An 18,717-nucleotide genomic window follows, 5' to 3' on the forward strand; every position below is an offset into this window, starting at 1 on the left:
ACGAGGCAGTTAGTAATGATAAAATGTAGAAACTAGGAAGATTATTTCAAATTGGAACACTGTCATGAATATTTGAAAGCTATGGAATATCCTGTACATCTGTTTTGATTAGATTGAACATCCCAAACATAATTGTACATGTTTTGAAAGGGATTGAATGTTTAGTTTTTTTTGTCCCATGATAGGAAGAATGATTCATTTCTGCAAAATATAATCCCATATGATGCCAAATAAGCTTATTATCAAAAGACACACAAATTAACACTTTCGGGACTTAAGACCAAATCATACATTTTGTTATGATTAGATTAATAGTTACAACAAATTACAAATACACGGTTTGATAAATGTGATTCACCATTGGAACCTTCAAACCTTTGGAGGTGGGTCATCCCACTCCTAGGCTATGGTTGTAGAAGTACATAGACCTGACCATTTCCAACTGCTTTTTGTTTTAAGATCAGACGTGGAGAATTTACTGAAGAGGGTGCAATGTGTATGTCCTTGTCAAGTGAGGCAGTCCATGCCTTTGTACAATAGGACCTTGAAAGCATTCATGTGTGTAAGTAACATTTGTCACACGTAAGGAAATGACTACCTCCAACAAGAGCAAGCCTAATAATATCAACAGGAGCACAACAGGGCTCGGTTATCTCACCAGTCTTGTTCACACTGTACACAGATGACTGCAGAAGCTCACGCCCAGGCGTGCAGTACATCAGCTACACTGTCATCATTGACACTACCAACTCTGATGAGGAAATCAATAAATCTGCAGGATGGTGCACAACAACTATCTGGACAGAACCCCATAAAACTAAGGAAATGGTAGTGGATTTTAGAAAACAACAGTACACTGTCCCAACCCTGGAAACCAGAGGCCAGTCAACAGAGCATGTTGGAGAAAACAAGTACCTCAGCACAACTATAGATAACAAAATCACCTTTAAGACCAATGGTGGGTTGATACTCTCCAAGCGCCAGCAATGGCTATTTTCCCTTAGGAAGATGTGCAAACTTCAGGTCCAGCCATTGATTCTCCAGACATTTTATAAATGCTTCATTGAATCAATGTGAACCTACAACATCACAGCATCGATTGGAGCAGTGAACACTATCAACCTCAGCCCACTCCACAGAATGGTCAGAATCAGTAGTACAATCATTGGCCAGGACCAAGAATCACTCAGCGGCATCCATAAGAGACGGACTATAAAGAAGGCTCAATAAGTAGTAGAGGACATCACACGCACACACTACACTCTCATGCCATCTGAATGCCGCTACAGGTCCCTGCCCATCAGCACCAGAAGAGCATTATCCATTTTGTGCCTTCCTCCATTCACCTCCTCAACACCCAGTTTTGAATATATAGTATGCACAGCACCTTTGACAGTAAAAACAGTCAGTTTTATTATGTGTATTTATATTTTAAATCACATGCATTAATTCTTAGTATTTATTATCTATTGTGAGTATTTTATATTGTGCTTACCTATATGTAGGATGGTGTTGTGTATCTTAAGCTCTGTACGGTTATCCTTACCACTGCACAAACAAAGTTTCTCATGGAAAATAAAGAGAAAAGTCAATTGAATTTGTCCAAGAGGGTCTAATCATTTATTCTTTCATTGCTGATTAAGGAAGTTAGGGATGGTGACAAATTGAAAGAAAACGTCAGGTGCACAACACTCTGCCTTAGAAATGCATTGCTGCTCATTCATTGTTCTTGGATCTTGTGCTGTATAGCTACTGTGTAATATGGGACTACTTTATGTTGTAGGGACACGTCGTTGCATGAGCTATTAGGCGCGTATTGATCTGTACGTGTGTGTTCAGTTCAGTTTCAGTCAGTAAAGAACCCTGTTAGCTTAGCTCCTGTCTCCAGCATTTTTATTTATAGCTTTGTTGTGTAACCCGGCCGTGTAGTGGAGATTGGAGACCATTAATATTTGGAAGATACTGTACATTAGTAGTTTGCAGATGACACCAAGATTGATATTACAGTGGACAATGACGAAGATTGTCTAAGATTACAATAGGATTTAGATCAAATGGGAAAGTGGGCGAGGGAATGGTTGATGTAATTTAGCTTAGACAAGTGTGAAGTGATGCATTCTGGGAAGCGAACCCAGATAAGGACTTACAAAATGAATGGTAGGTTCTAGGAAGTGTTATTAAACTGCAAGACATGAGTTTCCTAATACAATACATAATTCCTTGAAAGTGGTGCTACAAATATACAAAGTGGTAAAGCGTATGGTATGCTATTTTTGGCTTCCATTCATTGGCCGAAGCACTGAGTATAGGAGCCATGTTCTGGTTGTACAACTCATTGGTTAGGTTTTACTTGGAGTATCATGTGCTGTCTGGTTGTCATACTATAGGAAGACTATGATTAAGAGGGGGTGTAGAGAAGATTTGCAGGAATGTTGGTTGTACTGTAGGGTCATAAGAAGAGGTTGGACAGGCTGCCCTAGAGTGAATGAGGTAGAGGGTTAACCTTATAGTTAGTCTTTTTCCTCAGAGTAGGGAAGACCAAAACCAGAGGGCACTGGTTTAAGCTAAGACGGAATAGATTTAAAGATGATCTGGGGGGCAGCTTTTCCACATGGAGGGTGATGGGGTACATGGAAAGGCTGAGGGTGATGGGGTATAGGGGAAGGATGAGGACGATGGGATATATGGAGAGGGCGAGGGCGACGGGGTATAGGGTGATGGTCATGGGGTATGTGGAAAGAGCAAGGGTGATGGGGTATAGGGAGAGTGTGAGAGCAATGGGGTATATGGAAAGAGCTGACAGAGGAGATGGTAAGGTGGGTACAGTTACAGCATTTAAAACATATTTGGACAGGTATGTGACTAGGAAAGATTTGTAGGGATATGGGCAAAACACAGGCAAATGGGATTATTGTATATTGGCATCTTGGTCAGCACAGGTCTGTTCCCATGCTATCTATTAGTTGGGAGTGACAGTGACACCCACAGAAAAAAGAGATTTATCTAAATCATTTATTAATGCACTATGAGATAACACAGCACAAGAAGGAACCATTTTGGCCAGCAGGTCCTTGATCAGCGTTCTACAAATTCTACCATTTCCTTCACATACTCTACTTCAACTTACATACAGCTATATTACTTGTTTCAAGAGTGTGTCAGATGATTGTATAGCTCCTTCTAAGTTATTTCTTGGATTTATTCATGAGTTGTATTTATGGATGACTCCTCTACAAGTAGAAAAGCATTGTCTCTCAAGCAAACTATCATAAAAATGACATCCTCCTGAAATCCAACCCTTTCATCTTTCCTTTTAGGAAATAATCTCTCTTGGAGATTGTCTGTCATATTTGATGATGGCAGGAACCCTGTGCGGGAGAGTTTTTAAAGTGGAAAAGCTTTTGTATTGGGGTAGTTCCACTATTGATCTTGGAAGTCTGTGTCCAGTGGTACGAGTGGTCACCATAACTGGGATCTTCCCTGGTTGCTGTAGATGACCATGACTTTTTCTGTGTCTTGTTTTGCTTTTTGCTCTCCATGGAGTTTTGCAGATCCGCCTTCTGCAGATCTCATCTGCCCTGTCCGCCAGAGCCGACTTAGCATGCTGAGACAGACATGCCCTGTCTCTCTGGGGTATGAGACCTACTGGCCGCCATCGCCTGGTTTAGCCCATCTGTCAAAGCAGTGTGGTTGTTGCTGCATGCCAACAGCTACTTGGAACAGCAGGTGAGAGCTGAGTGTAGGGACCAAGTTGAGTGAGTTGCCCCAGATTGGACAGGACAAACCCCTTCACCAGAGGTGCTCCCCTCCCTGGATAACCTATACACCCCCCTATTATCTCTAGTATTATACTAGTAAACACTCTCTGCTGCCTTTTATTCTTAAGCATTTCCCATGACTTCTTGACAGTGTGATACATCTGAAATCAATTGCTTTAGAAATATTTGATTTCTTTGAGAGGTTTTATAGCCGATGAATGGGGTAGTCAACACATTCTGGGAGGGCAGCTGGACATTTATGTCAGAGAAAGTACTGTGTTGCTCTGGATGTTACACTTCTGCTCCTGGGACTTACTAAGGATTTGCTCAGGACCATGCCGGGAAAAAAACAGAATGATCGAAAGGCAGAAGCCTTTGTTATTAGCAGAGATTCAAATATTGTTTTCTACTGTTGATTGAAACTAATTAGTCTGTAGATCCCTAGAATTTAGTAGTGGATGGATAATGAACGTTAAGTTGATCATTAATACACAATGTTATGGCTATGTTTGGTGTGTACCAAATAATATCATAAAATTATAGAATTTACAGTGCAGAAATAGGCTCTATCAGGCCACTTGACCACGCTGACCATAAAGCTTATCACCATAAATCCCATTTGGTTGCATTAGGGATCTGTGTCTTTCCTAGGTGTCTGTCCAAATACCTTTTAAACATTGTAGGTGCTTCTACCCACCTCCCCTGGCACTCGTTCCAGATAACCACCGCCCTCTGTGTGAAAAGCATATCCCTCAGAACTACTTTAAAGATTTCTCTTCTCATCTTAAGTGTGTACCCTCCAGTTTTCGTTTTGCCTGCCTTGAGGGAAAAAGACTTTCCTTATTTATGTTCTTTATAATTTTAGTGATCTGTATAAGGCAACCCCACCAATCTCCAACATTCTGGTGAGATAAACTGAGCCTATCCAACCTCTCCTCATAACTCCAGCCTTCCATTCCAGGTAAAATACTACACCATGCTGGCTACCCTCAGCATTTTGTTCATATATTGGAAATATTGATTCTTTTTTTGGTTAGGCATTCTAGGAGGACCACTGTTTGAAAATGAAGCATGCTTCAGAGGGTATCGGGTGATTACAGAGCTTCTCCTTTCACAGTTATTCATCCTATTCTTCTGTACTTACTCGTCATTTGTCCATGTGATAAGTGCAGATGTTGGGCAGTTCCAGAAGGAATTTGAAATGAGTTATCCCCATGATGGTTTACAGTGGGGTGAGGATAGATAAATGGCCAAAGCTTTAGAGGGCAACAATGGAATATGGCATTATGATCAAGTGAGACTGAGTGGCATTTTATTGAGCAGTCAGATGTCAGAAGGTCCCATAGATCCCAACAACTCTGAACTTCTCAGCACTAAGGGAAGTGTTGCTCAAAAAACTGCTGCCTACCTTCCGGCTTTGCAGGCACTTCAGTCAATTACTTTCTTTCAGTTTAAATCCAAGGAAGAGTCTTATAAAATTGTCAGAAATAGTAGATTTGAGGATAAGAGAATTTTATACTTCAGAGAAGATGGACCAAAATAAAAAAGGAAAGGCAGAAAATTCAAATACACTGACAACAAACATAAATACAGCGATAGTAACTATTGAAAGCTCTTAAAAAGGCAAAGTGTGGGTCCTTTAAAGACAGACCACAAAATGTATAATTAGAAATAAGAAACAAGTATAATAATTAAACCATGACTTTGCATGAATTTTCACAGAAGATATGCAAAACCTACTGGATTTACTAGAATATGAATATATTGATAAGGATGAGGAACTGAAAGAACCAAGTCAAAAAATAGTACAAGAGTAGCTGATGAGCTTAAAAGCCAATAGATTCTAAGGAGCACAATGATTTACATCTGAGCACTTTGAAGGAGTTGGCTTTAGAGGTGGTGGAATCACCTTCTAAAGCTCTATACATTCTGGAGTATTCCTAAGGATTAGAGGGTGAGCTAATGCAATTCCACTATTCAAGAAAAGAGGGAGAGCAAAAACAGAAAAGTTCAAACCTGTTAGCCTGGTATCTGTGGTAAGGAAAATACTTGAATCTGTAACGAAGATTGTAATATATTGCAATTGTCAGAGCCAATAAGGGATTACAAAGAAATATCATGGTTGACAAATCTGTTGGAGTTCTTTAAGGACGTGATGGGTAAAAGCAGTGGATTTTCTGAAGGCATTTGATAAATTGCCACACAGGAAATTAGGGCATCTGCAATCTGATGTGGATTGAACATTGGTTATTGTAAGGTAAAGAGTGAAAGGGACTCGTTTTATCTCGCTAAACTGTGTCTAGGTTGTTGACGGGGTGGGGGAGAGATGGGGTGCTTGGTCTCCAGCTTTTCACAATCAATATCAATGATTTCTTATTTCTTTGTTTAAAATAGGTGTGACTGTGGGTATGGAAAATATTGTAATGAAGTTTCAAGGGACATGGAGGAGCTAAGTGAGTGAGACACGCAACTTGGTATATATTGTGGGAAAATTCCCACTGCTGCCTGTAAGGAGTTTGCATGTTCTCCTAGTGGCTGCGTGGGTTTCCTCTGGGTGTGCTAGTTTTCTCCCACAGTCCAAAGACGTACCAATTGACAGGTTAATTGGTCATTATAAATTGTCCTGTGAATAGGCTAGGATTAAATTGGAGGACTGCTGGGTGGTGTGGCTCGAAGAGCCTACTCTGCACTGTTTGCCAATAAATTAAAAAACATTGGGGAACAATCCACTTTGGTGCACGTAACAGAAAAAGATGCAGTTTTGTGAGATAGTGAGAAACTGGGTGGTGCTAATGTACAAAGGGACCTTGTATACCTGTCAATGAAGGCCCACGTATAGGTTCAGCGAGTGAATAAATAGGACATGGTATGTTGGCCTTTTGGTCGAAATAATTTGAATACAGGAATACAGAAACACGAGGAATTCTGCAGATGCTGGAAATTCAAGCAACACACATCAAAGTTGCTGGTGAATGCAGCAGGCCAGGCAGCACCTCTAGGAAGAGGTACAGTCGACATTTCGGGCTGAGGCCCTTCGTCAGGACTAACTGAAAGAAGAGCTAGTGAGAGATTTGAAAGTGGGAGGGGGAGGGGGAGATCCAAAATGATAGGAGAAGACAGGAGGGGGAGGGATGGAGCATAGGTGTTCAGCGAAACACTCTGTCCGCCAGAGAAAGCAGGATCTCCCAGTGGCCACACATTTTAATTCCACGGCCCATTCCCATTCTGACATGTCTATCCACGGCCTCCTCTACTGTAAAGATGAAGCCACACTCTGGTTGGAGGAGCAACGCCTTATATTCTGTCTGGGTAGCCTCCAACCTGATGGCATGAACATTGACTTCTCTAACTTCCGCTAATGCCCCACCTCCCCCTCATACCCCATCCGTTATTTACTTTTATACACACATTCTTTCTCTCTCTCTCCTTTTTCTCCCCCTGTCCCTCTGACTATACCCCTTGCCCATCCTCTGAGCTTCCCCCCCCGCCTTTTCCTTCTCCCTAGGCCTCCTGTCCCATGATCCTCTCATATCCCTTTTGTCAATCAACTGTCCAGCTCTTGGTTCCATCCCTCCCCCTCCTGTCTTCTCCTATCATTTTGGATGTCCCCCTCCCCCTCCCACTTTCAAATCCCTTACTCACTCTTCCTTCAGTTAGTCCTGACAAAGGGTCTCAGCCTGAAACGTCGACTGTACCTCTTCCTAGAGATGCTGCCTGGCCTGCTGCGTTCACCAGCAACTTTGATGTGTGTTACAGGAATACAGAAGTCTTATTGCAACTACATTGATTACACAGTTTTGATCTCCTTACCTCAGAGGATGTGTTGACTGCCAAATGAGTGTAGCACAAGTCACTAGATTGGTTCCAGGGATATCAGGATTGCCTAAAGAGGAGGTTGATGAGTCTGGCACTGTAGTTTCATTGAGAAATACAAAGCTTTTCTGAGCTTGCAGGCTGGCTGCAGGGAAGATGTTTTCCATGGACTAAAGACTCTAGGACCTGGGAGACAGCTTCAGGAGAAACACGTGGACATGCTCTGTACAGCTGCAGGCTACTGTTTTCTGGGAACAGGTGCTAGTCACAGCACCTTGACATATCTTGCCATCCTTTCCATGCATGCTGAAACCCTAAGGAAGTATAGTTGTTTCCTCGAAACTTGGTGCAGTTCTCTCTCACCTTGTAAGCTGCAGACAAAACTGTTCTGTAGTGCTGTAAGATCTCATTACAATTGGATAAATTCTCAGTCAACAACCTGCTGTTACCTGTAATTGTGTTCACAGTTCCAGAATTTGTTAAGAAATCCTGAGCAGTTGCGGATTGTGGTATTCCACTATCATTGTTGGTGAGAGTTATTTACGTAAATGATGCTTTAAGGATGCTATTGCAATAGTATTACATCTGCTAGCATAGAATACATTACCCACTCAAATTAGCCAGACTCAAGCTTTAGACATTGCAAAGCACAGCAGACTTCAGTAACAAGATTTGTGCTACATAGCAATCTGCTTTATCTCAAATGTCAATTAGTTTTCTGCAAATTGAGTTTGGGAAGTCTCCACCCAACTTCTAATGGCTTCAGCAAAAAAAAAATTCATCTAGCATTCCTATAATTGTTGTTTTGAAGTGTTCAGTAGGAATATGCCCTAGAAAAAAGAGCAACAGAATCATAACTGAAAAGTTATTTGAGAATCAATTGTTCTGTTCCTAGCTTAATAGAAGTGGATACCTGAAATATTTAAGTGTTCCACCCACACAGCTAGCATCACATTAATTTACTCAAAGTTAATTCAGGTTTCATGAAATCACCCTGACCATCATCCTTCTTAGTAGTATCACCTAATATTTCTAATATTGTGCTCTGGATCAAATATGTCCACATACAGTTGACTGATAGAAGACTTCTGTAAACTGAGGCTCTATCTGCCCGTCTGGTGCCCAGCTTGAGGCACAAGCTGAAGAGGAAGGAGGTTCCCCTGCTGGGTCAAAATTTATCCTTCATTTTTGCTGTAAGTGGGACTTCGCTGGGCACAAGTTGGCTGCCATGTTTCCTTCAATTGTGTGCACACTTTAGAAGTACTTAAGTGACCATAATGTATTCTGTAAAGGCATTGAATAAATGTCATTTTGTTAACCCATGCAAAAAGCTGACAAGGCTGCAGAAAAGAATGAAATACCTTCAGAAGTATATTCAAATAGATAAGTGTGGACTATTTTGCATATTGTGCCAACACATCTTTATGTCTGACAGGTAGAGGTTTCATTCCTGTCTGGGTAGTTCTGAAGCAGCAGATGCATCCCACACTGCAGATGTGCCTTATTCTTTGAGCTCCTCAGTGCAAGGTCTGTGTTTAAATTTAGCTTGATTATTACTAGCCAGGAAGGAAGCATGCACACAAAGCCTTCCTTTGGGCTCGGTGTATTCGTTGTTGTAATTGATTTTTAAATAGGACGAGTGGCTGTTTCAGCTTTACCAGAGTGCTTCAGTCATTATAAAGACCATTGATTGCCCCAGTTTTGTGGTACGGACAGAGATACTTGACTCTTGTATCGTTGCTGAAAAGCTGGATAAATGACTGAATTCTCTTAGCTTGTTTGTGCTTGTTAAAAAAACACAAAAACTGACTGCTCTGCAAAACAAACAAGAGAACCTTGGAACCTTCTCAGTGAAATACGGTAGTTATTTTTAATTTTTCTCAGTAACAGTGCAATTGAAATACATAACTATTAAGTAATAATAAAAGAAATAAATTCTCCCATATTTAGGCAGATGACTTGATCTTGTTGAAGTGGTATTAGAAAGTCCACACAAACCTTTTAATGTGTTCAATTTTGCAACAACAGTCAGAGGTAAAGATCTTAGCAACAGAAGATTTATGAGGGGAATACAGTGGAAATTGTCAGTATGGATTTTTAGAAAGAATTTGAAACGAAGTGCTGGTTAACAAAAGTCAATTTAAAGAAAAAAATAACAGTGAATCTGATAACAAGTTATTTTTAATGCTGGAGGGTGGCAGAGAAACGTTGACTGTACCTCTTCCTAGAGATGCTGCCTGGCCTGCTGCGTTCACCAGCAACTTTGATGTGTGTTGATGGTAGACAGTGTCAGATCTGCTGCATTTGTTTTGATATATGTCTGAATGACTTGGGTATTGGTATTGTTGGTAAATTTTAAACTTGAGAGGACTTGAAAAAGGTTAGAGGCAAGTAGAAAGAATAAAAGGGGAGGTGGAATTTAAACAGAAGTGTGGGGCTGCTACATTTGGTCGAAGGGATGGCTAGTGATAATGGAGACTTTATGGCCATTGTAAAGATTGTGCAGGAACAGAAGGATCGGGGGATTCGCGATCAGAGATCTTTAGCTGTGACAGGATACACTGAGAGATCAGATCACAAAATATATGGATTTTCAGGTGTCATAAACGGAGGCATTGAGAATAAAAACTGAAGTTATGCTGAACCTATAGAAAACTCTGCTCACTCACAATTAAAGTATCACAGTTATTTGTGGTCATCATAATTTTAAAAAAAATATGCAGGTGTTTGAGAAACTGCAGACAAGATTTATTAGAATAGTTCCAGGAATGAGAGATTTTAGCAAAAGGCTAGATTGCAGGAACCAGGGTTGTTTTCCTTAAAATAAAGCTGAATGAAGAAAGATGTGATAGGGGTGTACAAAATTGTGACATTTTTACATGAAGTAGATAATTCTCTTCCCATTAGCTGATGATATAAGGACCAAGGGATGAAAATTAAGGGCAAAGAGACACAAGGAGGGTTTGTGGATTACAGATGTTACCCATTAACCTGAAACATTCTGCCTCAGAGGTTAGTAGAACTGGAGAACATTAAAAGGAAATTGCAAAGACACAAAGGCTTTTGACAAGGTCCCGCATGGGAGGCTAGCCAGAAAGGTTCAGTTGCTTGGCATTCAGGATGAAGTAAGGTAGTAGATTGGAATTGACATTGGCTTCAAGGGAGAAGTCAAAGCATGGTAGTAGACAGCTGCCTTCTTGACTGGGCTAGTGGTGTGCTGCAGAAATTGGTGCTAGGCTGTTGTTGTTTGTCATCTATATCAACAACCTTAATGATAATGTGGTACACTGGATCAGCAAATTTGTGGATGACACCAAAATTGGCGGTGTAGTGGACAACAAGGAAGGCTATCAAAGTTTGTTGTGGAATCTGGACCAGCAGGAAAAACGGGCTGAAGAAGGTTCGATGAAACTTAATGCAGGCAAGTGTGAACTATAATGTTTCATAACTCCAAACTAATCGAAAGAAAAGCATGGAGTTGTGGATAACCTGTTCTGAGTTCATTTTACTTTTGGTGAGGCATGTACTTTTGATGTGGTGGTGTAATGATGTATGCCATTCATGTACATTTACATGTAAACTGGAATGAATTGTGTAAACAATAAAAAGCTTAATCAAACAATATATTTACTTGTATAGTATACTGTATATATAATACAACTCCTAAGTAGACGTCCACAGCGTAGTAACTTTTAAATAGTCCTATTTAGGCCTAAAGATTTAACCGCTGTGGAGGATTTCTTACTCTTGTGGGGTAATGTTTTTCCTGAATAGCAGGTGAGACTAGTAACTGTGAAACAATCTCACGTTTTGGGGCCTCGTCTGTGGTAGTTGTAGGGGTTGACTCTGGGTCTGCAGGAAGTGGTTCTGACAGCTCTGGATACCTTTCTTCTCTAACAGTTGACTCTGCTCTCCTCAAACTGATCAGTGTGTTGTCTCCAGATGACTTCAGGTGCAATCTTCACTGTGTAGGCGAGTGGTCCCGTTCTGTCCTAACTCTTTTCAAGTACCCACTTTTGATCACCTCTGTAGACTCACACCAGGACTGCTTGTCCAGGAGTGAAACACTTAACCTCCTTTGTTGAGAAGTTGTTTGTCATGCACACTCCTGAGACTGGGTTTTGAGTGTGCGCAAGGGATGAGCCTGGAACAGCATAACTGTTGAGTTGTTTGTTGTTGAGTGTGCTGCATTGCAAAATGCAGGGAGGAAATTGAGAGCTTCTGATTCAGTGTCAGTGTAGTGTGTTCTGCTGATATTGCTCGCAGTGGACAAACCTTTCCGCTAAGCCATTTGTAGCTGGGTGGAATGGTACAGAATGGGTGGAATATGTCTTATTCTGTTCATTTTCAGGAATGACTGAACTGTTCTGCAACAAGCTGGTCTATTGTCAGTAAGTGTTCTGGAACACCAGTCCTTAAGGCGAGGCTTCCTAACACATCAACAGTGTGTGAGGTTGTAGTAGTGGCTATTGGGAACACCTCTGGCCACTTTGTAGCTGCATCCATTGCTACCAAGAAATTTATGCCCATGACTGGTCTGGCAAAATGCATGTGAATCTTCTGCCAGGGCAATGCAGGCTATTCCCAAGGATGGAGAGGCGCTGTTCTTGACAGTTTCTGGACATGTTGGCATTCCGAACAGAGCAGGGTAAGCTGCTGATTTATCATAGGCTACCAGACAAAGTTTCAGGCCAACACTTTCATTTTAACCACACCTAGATGACTGGCTTGTAGCTTCTCCAACATTTTAGCTCTCAGCTTGCATGGCACAGCAACTTTCAATTCCCACATAAGGCAGCCTCTGTCCAGGGCAAATTCATCCTGGCACTGGTAAAAATGGGGGAACTGAAATTTCCGCTGCACATTCCAGTCAGTCTGGGTTGCCATGTAGACCTGAGATGGTGTGGTGTCTTTTCTGGTTTCCCTTTGGGTCATCTCTGCCATAATAGGGAGATTGTAGATTTGCATTAGGAAGAATATTGCAAGAGGAGGGTCCTCTTTTGTAAACTTTATAGGTATTTTATTTTCCAAAGTTGAGTGGAGCCCATGAAAATGGAACAATCCATCAACATTTCCATGATTAGTTGTTCTTTTGAATTTGATCTTGTAGTTGTGACCTCCAAGAAACAGAGCGTCCCTCTGCATTTGTGCTGCTGCTGTTAGTGAAACAGGCTTCTGTGGACTGAAAATGGACAGCAGCAGCCGATGGTCAGTAATGCGGGCAAACTCTCTCCCATACAAGTACCGGCCCAAAAGTGCTATGCCCCAAACTGGACTCAAGGCCTTTCTGTCAATTTGTGTGTAATTCCTTCTGCAGCAGTAAGGGATCATGATGCAAAGGGTATGAGGCATTCATTTCTATCACTCATAATGTGATTAACTGCACTTATACCAAAAGGTGAGGCATCATGGGCAAGGTTCACTAGACAATGTGGATCGAATGTGAGAGCACAGTGCCTGATGTCACCATTTCCTTTGTCTTTTGGAAAGCCACCTAGTATTGCTTTGCCCATTGCCGTTCCTTCCCGATCTATAGTAACGAGTTCAGGGGGTGGAGCACAGTAGCCAGGTTTGGCAGGAATCTGTTACAGTAATTGACAAATCCTAAAAAGAACTGCAACTGTGACACATCCTTTGCCTTGGGTCATCCACCACTACTTGAATTTTCTCAGCTCACCTGTGTAATGCTTGTGCGGTATGGTGTTCGTGCATTAAGTGATGCTTGGTTTAAAGAATTCACACTTGTTGCATCACGTGCTGAACCCATTAATCTTCTAATCTTTTTACACTACTTTGAGGTTTTGGAGATGTTACTTGTCATTCTTGTCCATAACAATGATGTCATCCAGGTAACACTGCGTGCCTGGCCAGACTTGTAGCACCTGGTCCATTGTTTTCTGCCAGAGTGCAGGTGCATATGCCACTCCAAAATCAAACCTATTATAGTGAGAAACACTTTAGACTCTTCTTCCATCTCCATCTATAGGTAGGCCTCAGCTAAATTCACTTTACTGAAGTGTTTCCCTCCGGAAATGTTTGCTAAGATATCCTCTATCCTGGGCAAAGGGTATTGATCTATTTTAAGTACTGGGTTGATAGTGACCTTAAAATCACCACAGATCCTGACAGACCCATTCTTCTTGGCTACTGGGACCACTGGTGCTCCCCATGGGCTCTACCCAATCTTGGAAAGAATTTCTTCAGCCTCCATATGATCTAGCTCATTGGCTGCTTTATCATAGGTTGTATAAGGAACCAGTTGGGCTTTGTAACACTTGGGTGTGGCATTTTCATTTAACACTATTTTACCCTTTGCAGTTTACAGTCAAACACATTGCTGTTAGACTGGCAGCTCTTACAGGCTAGAATGGGTAAAAGCGGCAAATTTTCTTCCCTGTGGTCTTCCATACTTCTGGTTTTTATGAAGGGCTATTTTCTTAAGTCATTCAGTTATGTTGGTAATTTTAGGTATACCACAGGTTTATGAACATAGCATTGGGAAATTCATGGTCTCTACTAATGCCGCCATTTACTGACACAAGAAGATAAATGTTTAGTAAGTCTAGTAAAAGTCTAGTGACAAGAAGGTGAGATATATCAGCTAGTTGAGTGCTGTCGCAGCAACAACATTGCACTCAACATCAGTAAGCCCACAGAATTGATTGTGGACTTCAGAAAGGATAAGTTGGGGGAAAACACACCAGTCCTTATAGTGGAAAGGGTAGGGTGAGCAATTTCAAGTTCCTGGGTGTCAACATCTCTGAGGATTTATCCTGGGACTAACATAAAGAAAGGCAAGACAGTGGCTATATTTCATTATGTGTTTGAGGAGATTTAATATGTCAGCAAAGACAATTTCAAATTTCTACAGATGTGCTACGGAGAGCATGCTAACTGGCTGCATCACCATTTAGTATGGAGTGGCCATTGCACAGGAGCAAAATAATCTGCAGAAAGTTGTAAACTCAGTCAGCTCTATAATGCCTTCCCAGAATCCAGGATATCCTCAAGAAGTGATGCCTCAAAAAGGTGGCACCCATCATTAAGGATCTCCATCACCCTCTTTTCATTGCTACTTCAGGGAGGGGGTACAGGAGCCAGAAGGCACACACAATGATTCGAGAACAGCTTTTTCCCCTCAGACATCTGATTCATGAAAGGACATTCAACCCGTGAACACTACCTCACTACCCCACTACCATGCATCCACCACTTCTGCTGGCAGCTCATTCCACACTCACATCACCCTCTGAGTGGAAAAAGTTACCCCCTCATGTTTCATTAATCATTTCACCTTTCACTCTTCACCCATGATATCTAGTTCTAGTCTCACCCAACCTTAGTGGAAAAAGCCTGCTTGTATTGACCCTATCAACACCCCTGATAATTTTGTATGCCTCTATCAAATCTCCCCTCATTCTCCTATGCTCTAGGGCAGGGGTTCCCAACCTTTTTTGTGCTATGGACCCCTACCATTAACCAAAGGGTCCGTGGATCCCAGGTTGGGAACTCCTGCTCTAGGAAATGAAGTCCTAACATATTCGACTTTTGCCTATAACTCGGGTCCTCCACTCCCTGCAACATCTTTGTCAATTTTCTCTGCACTCTTTCAATCTTATTGACATTTTTCCTGCAGATAGGTGACCAAAACAGTAAATTAGGCCTCCCCAATGCCATATACAACTGCAACACAACATCCTGACTCCTGTACTCAGTACTTTGATTCATGAAGACCAGTGTGCCAAAAGCTTTCTTTACAGCTCTGTCTACCTTTATGCCACTTTCAAGGAATTATGGATCTGTATTCAGAAATCCCTCAGTTCTACTGCACTCCTCAGTGCTCCACAACTCACCATCTAAGTCCTACCCTGGTTTGTCCTTGCAAAATGCGACCCCTCATACTTGCCTGCATTAATTCCATCCACCAATCATCATGCCATTTTTCCAGCTGGTTCAGATCCTGCTGTAAGCTTTGATAGCCTTCCTTGCTCTCCACTATACTGCCAGTCTTAGCTTCACCTGAAAATTTGCGGATCCCGTTTACCACACTATCATCCAGATTGTTGATGTAGGTGACAAACAGCACTGGACCCAACACCGATCACTGCGTCTCATCACTAGTCACAGTGCTCCAAACAGAGAAGCACCCATCTGCTACTACTCTCTGGCTTCACTTGCAAAGCCAATTTACGATTTTCAGTGACTGAACCCTCTTAACCAATCTGTCATGTGGGACCATGTAAAGAACATCCCTTACCTTCATGAACATTCCTGTTAACTTCCTTGAGAAACTCTTTAAGATTGGTTAGACATGACTTACCACACACAAAGCCATATTGACTATCCCTAATCAGTCCCTGTCTATCCAAATATTTATATACCTGGTCTCTTAGAGTATCTTCCAATAACTTGCCCACTACTGATGTCAAACTCACCGGCCTATAATTTCCCAGCTTATTCTTAGAGGCTTTCTTAAATAGTGGAGTGACTTTAGCTATCTGCTAATCTTCTGGCACCTCAGCTATGGCTAAGGGTGTTTTAAATATCTATGCTAGAGCACCTGCAATTTCTGCACTGCCTTCCTGTAAAGTCTGATGGAGCAGCTTGTCAGGCCCTGGGATTTATCCATCCTAATTTGCGTCAACAGCAAACACCTCCCCCTCTGTAATCTATATAGGGTCCTTGACCCTGTTGCTGCTTTGCCTCACTTCTACAGACTCTGTGTCCATCTCCTGAATCAATACCGATGCAAAAAATTCCACTTAAGATCTTTTGGCACCGTGCATAGATAACCACTCTGATCTTCCAGAAGACTAATTTTGCTCTGTAGAGAGCTCTTGGGATTCTCCTTTACCTTATCTGCTAAAGCAACCTCGAGTCTTTTTTTGGCCCTCCTGATTTCCCTTTTAGGTGTTCTCTTGTATTTCTTATACTCCTCAAGTACCTCATTTGCTCCTCTCTGCTGCCTTCTTCTTAACTATGGCCTCAAAAACCAAGGTTCCCCAAACCTGTTATCCTTGCTTTTTATTCTGACAGAATCCTAGATAAAACGCACATAGTCACAGGAAGAACATGTAAACTCCACATGGATAGCACTGGAGCTCAGAAATGAACTCGGGTCACTGGAGCTCAGAAGCAGTGGCTCTACAAGCTGTGCAATAGTGTCATCCTGTATACAGTTCTCATTGACATGCCTTAGAGATAATACACTTCAAATGACTTGGGTGGCAAAATGAGTTGCAACTATAATACCAGAAATGCAAATAGCAGGAAAAAAGTGGATCAAACTTCCAGAGAGTGAACCTGTGGAAAGCATCTGGCCTGGATAGTGTCTCTGGATGTGTCCTTAGATCTTGAGCAGACCAGCTGTTGGAATATTTGCAGACATTCTTTAATTTCTCTCATTTTCAATCTGGGGCTACGTCCACACTAGACTGGATAATTTTGAAAATGCTGGCTTCGCGTAAAAACGATAGGCATTCACACCAGGTGTTTTTGAAAATACCTCCGTCCGGAAACCAATTTTCCCTGGGATCAATAAAGTATGACTATGACTATGACTATGACTATTAAAATGGGTATTTGGGCAAATTTCCTCCTACTGGGCATGCGCAGGACACACAGAAAACAAGAGAAGAGGAAACGGTATACTTGGTGTGCGCTTGTCCAGTTACAGACTAGAAAAACTTAAAAGGAAGTTGCCAAACGAAAGACTTGGTATGTGTTTCTCCAGAAACATTTCCTAGAGCCATAGTCTCTTCACCGATGAGAGGGACGACAGCTACAACTAAATGCAGTAAGGCTTGTTACTGGGCTAAAGTGAAATTTGCTGTTACCTCATTTGTTTGCCTTTACCTTTGACGTGTCTTTGTGTATTATTTTGCTGTATTTAACATGTGCAATAAAACGAGTTACTGGGCAAAAGTGACAATTGCATCTATTGAATGTTTACACAAGCAATACGTTAATAAAGCACCTTGCTCACTGTATAAAACATGTCTGCATCAGTGTTATCTTGTATTTCCATACAATGTTACATTAAGCTGTTACACATCTATTGTCAGATATTGTTGTGGTATTGGAGGTTGTGTTCAAGGAAACAATGAAATGCCGCGCTGCCGCCACCATTTGTTCCGGCACGTCATGACAGCGGTTTTAAAAATAGCCAATTACCCCGTACACACTACGCCGGATATTAGGTATTTTCAGATTTATTCACTCTGGAGAGCGTTTCTGAAAAGCTCCATTTTCAGGGGAGGAAAACGCTATTTCAGTGTGGACGGAGGGTCAAAACGAAGAGAAAAAGCTTCAGTTATGGATTTATCTGGTCTAGTGTGGACATAGCCTGAGATTTCCTAATTCTTTCATAGGATCTCTATCATCCCAGTACTTATGAAAAACAAGGTAACATGCCTAAACAACTACCACCCATTGCCTCTGACATCCAACATCATGAAGTTCTTCAAGAGGATGGTTGTGGCATGGATTAGTTTCAGCTTTCTACACAACATCTACCCACTGCAATTTACCTACTGACAAAATAGGTCTGTGGCAGATGCCGTCAATATGGGCCTAGATTCATCTCTGGAGCTTCTGAACAGTAAAGACACCTACGTTAGAGTGTTGATTATTGACTAAAGCTCAACATTCAGCACTATAATTCCAAAAGTTCATCTCCAAACTCCTAAACTTGGACTCAACGCCCCTTTTTTGCAGCTGGATCTTTGACTTCCTATCCAACAGACCATAATTAGTAAGATAGGCAGCAATGCCTCCACCAATATTATTCTCCACACTGGAGATCCACAAGTCAATGTCCTCAACCCACTCTATTCCTATGCATTCAAAACTATGTGACCAGAATCTGCTTTCACTCTAGTTGCAGGTTTGCAAATGATGCCTCCGTAATGGGCTGTATCTCAAAGAACAATGAGAGTACAGGAACAAGACAGATAGCCTAATGACACGGTGTCATGACAGCAGTCTCAATGGCAGCAAAACAAAGATCAAGCCATGACTTCAGGAAGGGGAGTAGTACACATGCTCCTCTTTACATCAGTGGTGCTGAGGTTGAGAGGGTTAAGAGCATCAAGATCCCAGGAGTGACATTATCAATGGCCTGTGCCGGTCCAACCACGTAGATGTC

At 41.7% G+C, this 18,717-nt stretch overlaps 1 protein-coding gene across 7 annotated transcripts in view; it reads left to right on the forward strand.

The window, feature by feature from the left end:
• Nucleotides 1–18,717, forward strand: part of mcf2la (mcf.2 cell line derived transforming sequence-like a) — a 240,729-nt gene that overhangs the window by 43,550 nt on the left and 178,462 nt on the right. Inside the window, exon 1 of one of the 7 annotated variants that reach the window (XM_072260878.1) lies at nucleotides 9,361–9,431. The exons of the other annotated variants lie outside the window; for them this stretch is intronic. The gene's annotated coding sequence lies outside the window, so the exon portion shown is untranslated. Of the gene's footprint in view, nucleotides 1–9,360; nucleotides 9,432–18,717 lie in introns of those variants that run through there. 7 annotated transcript variants of the gene reach the window in all.

This window comes from Mobula birostris, chromosome 6, assembly GCF_030028105.1.
Source record: "Mobula birostris isolate sMobBir1 chromosome 6, sMobBir1.hap1, whole genome shotgun sequence".
NCBI lineage: Eukaryota > Metazoa > Chordata > Chondrichthyes > Myliobatiformes > Myliobatidae > Mobula > Mobula birostris.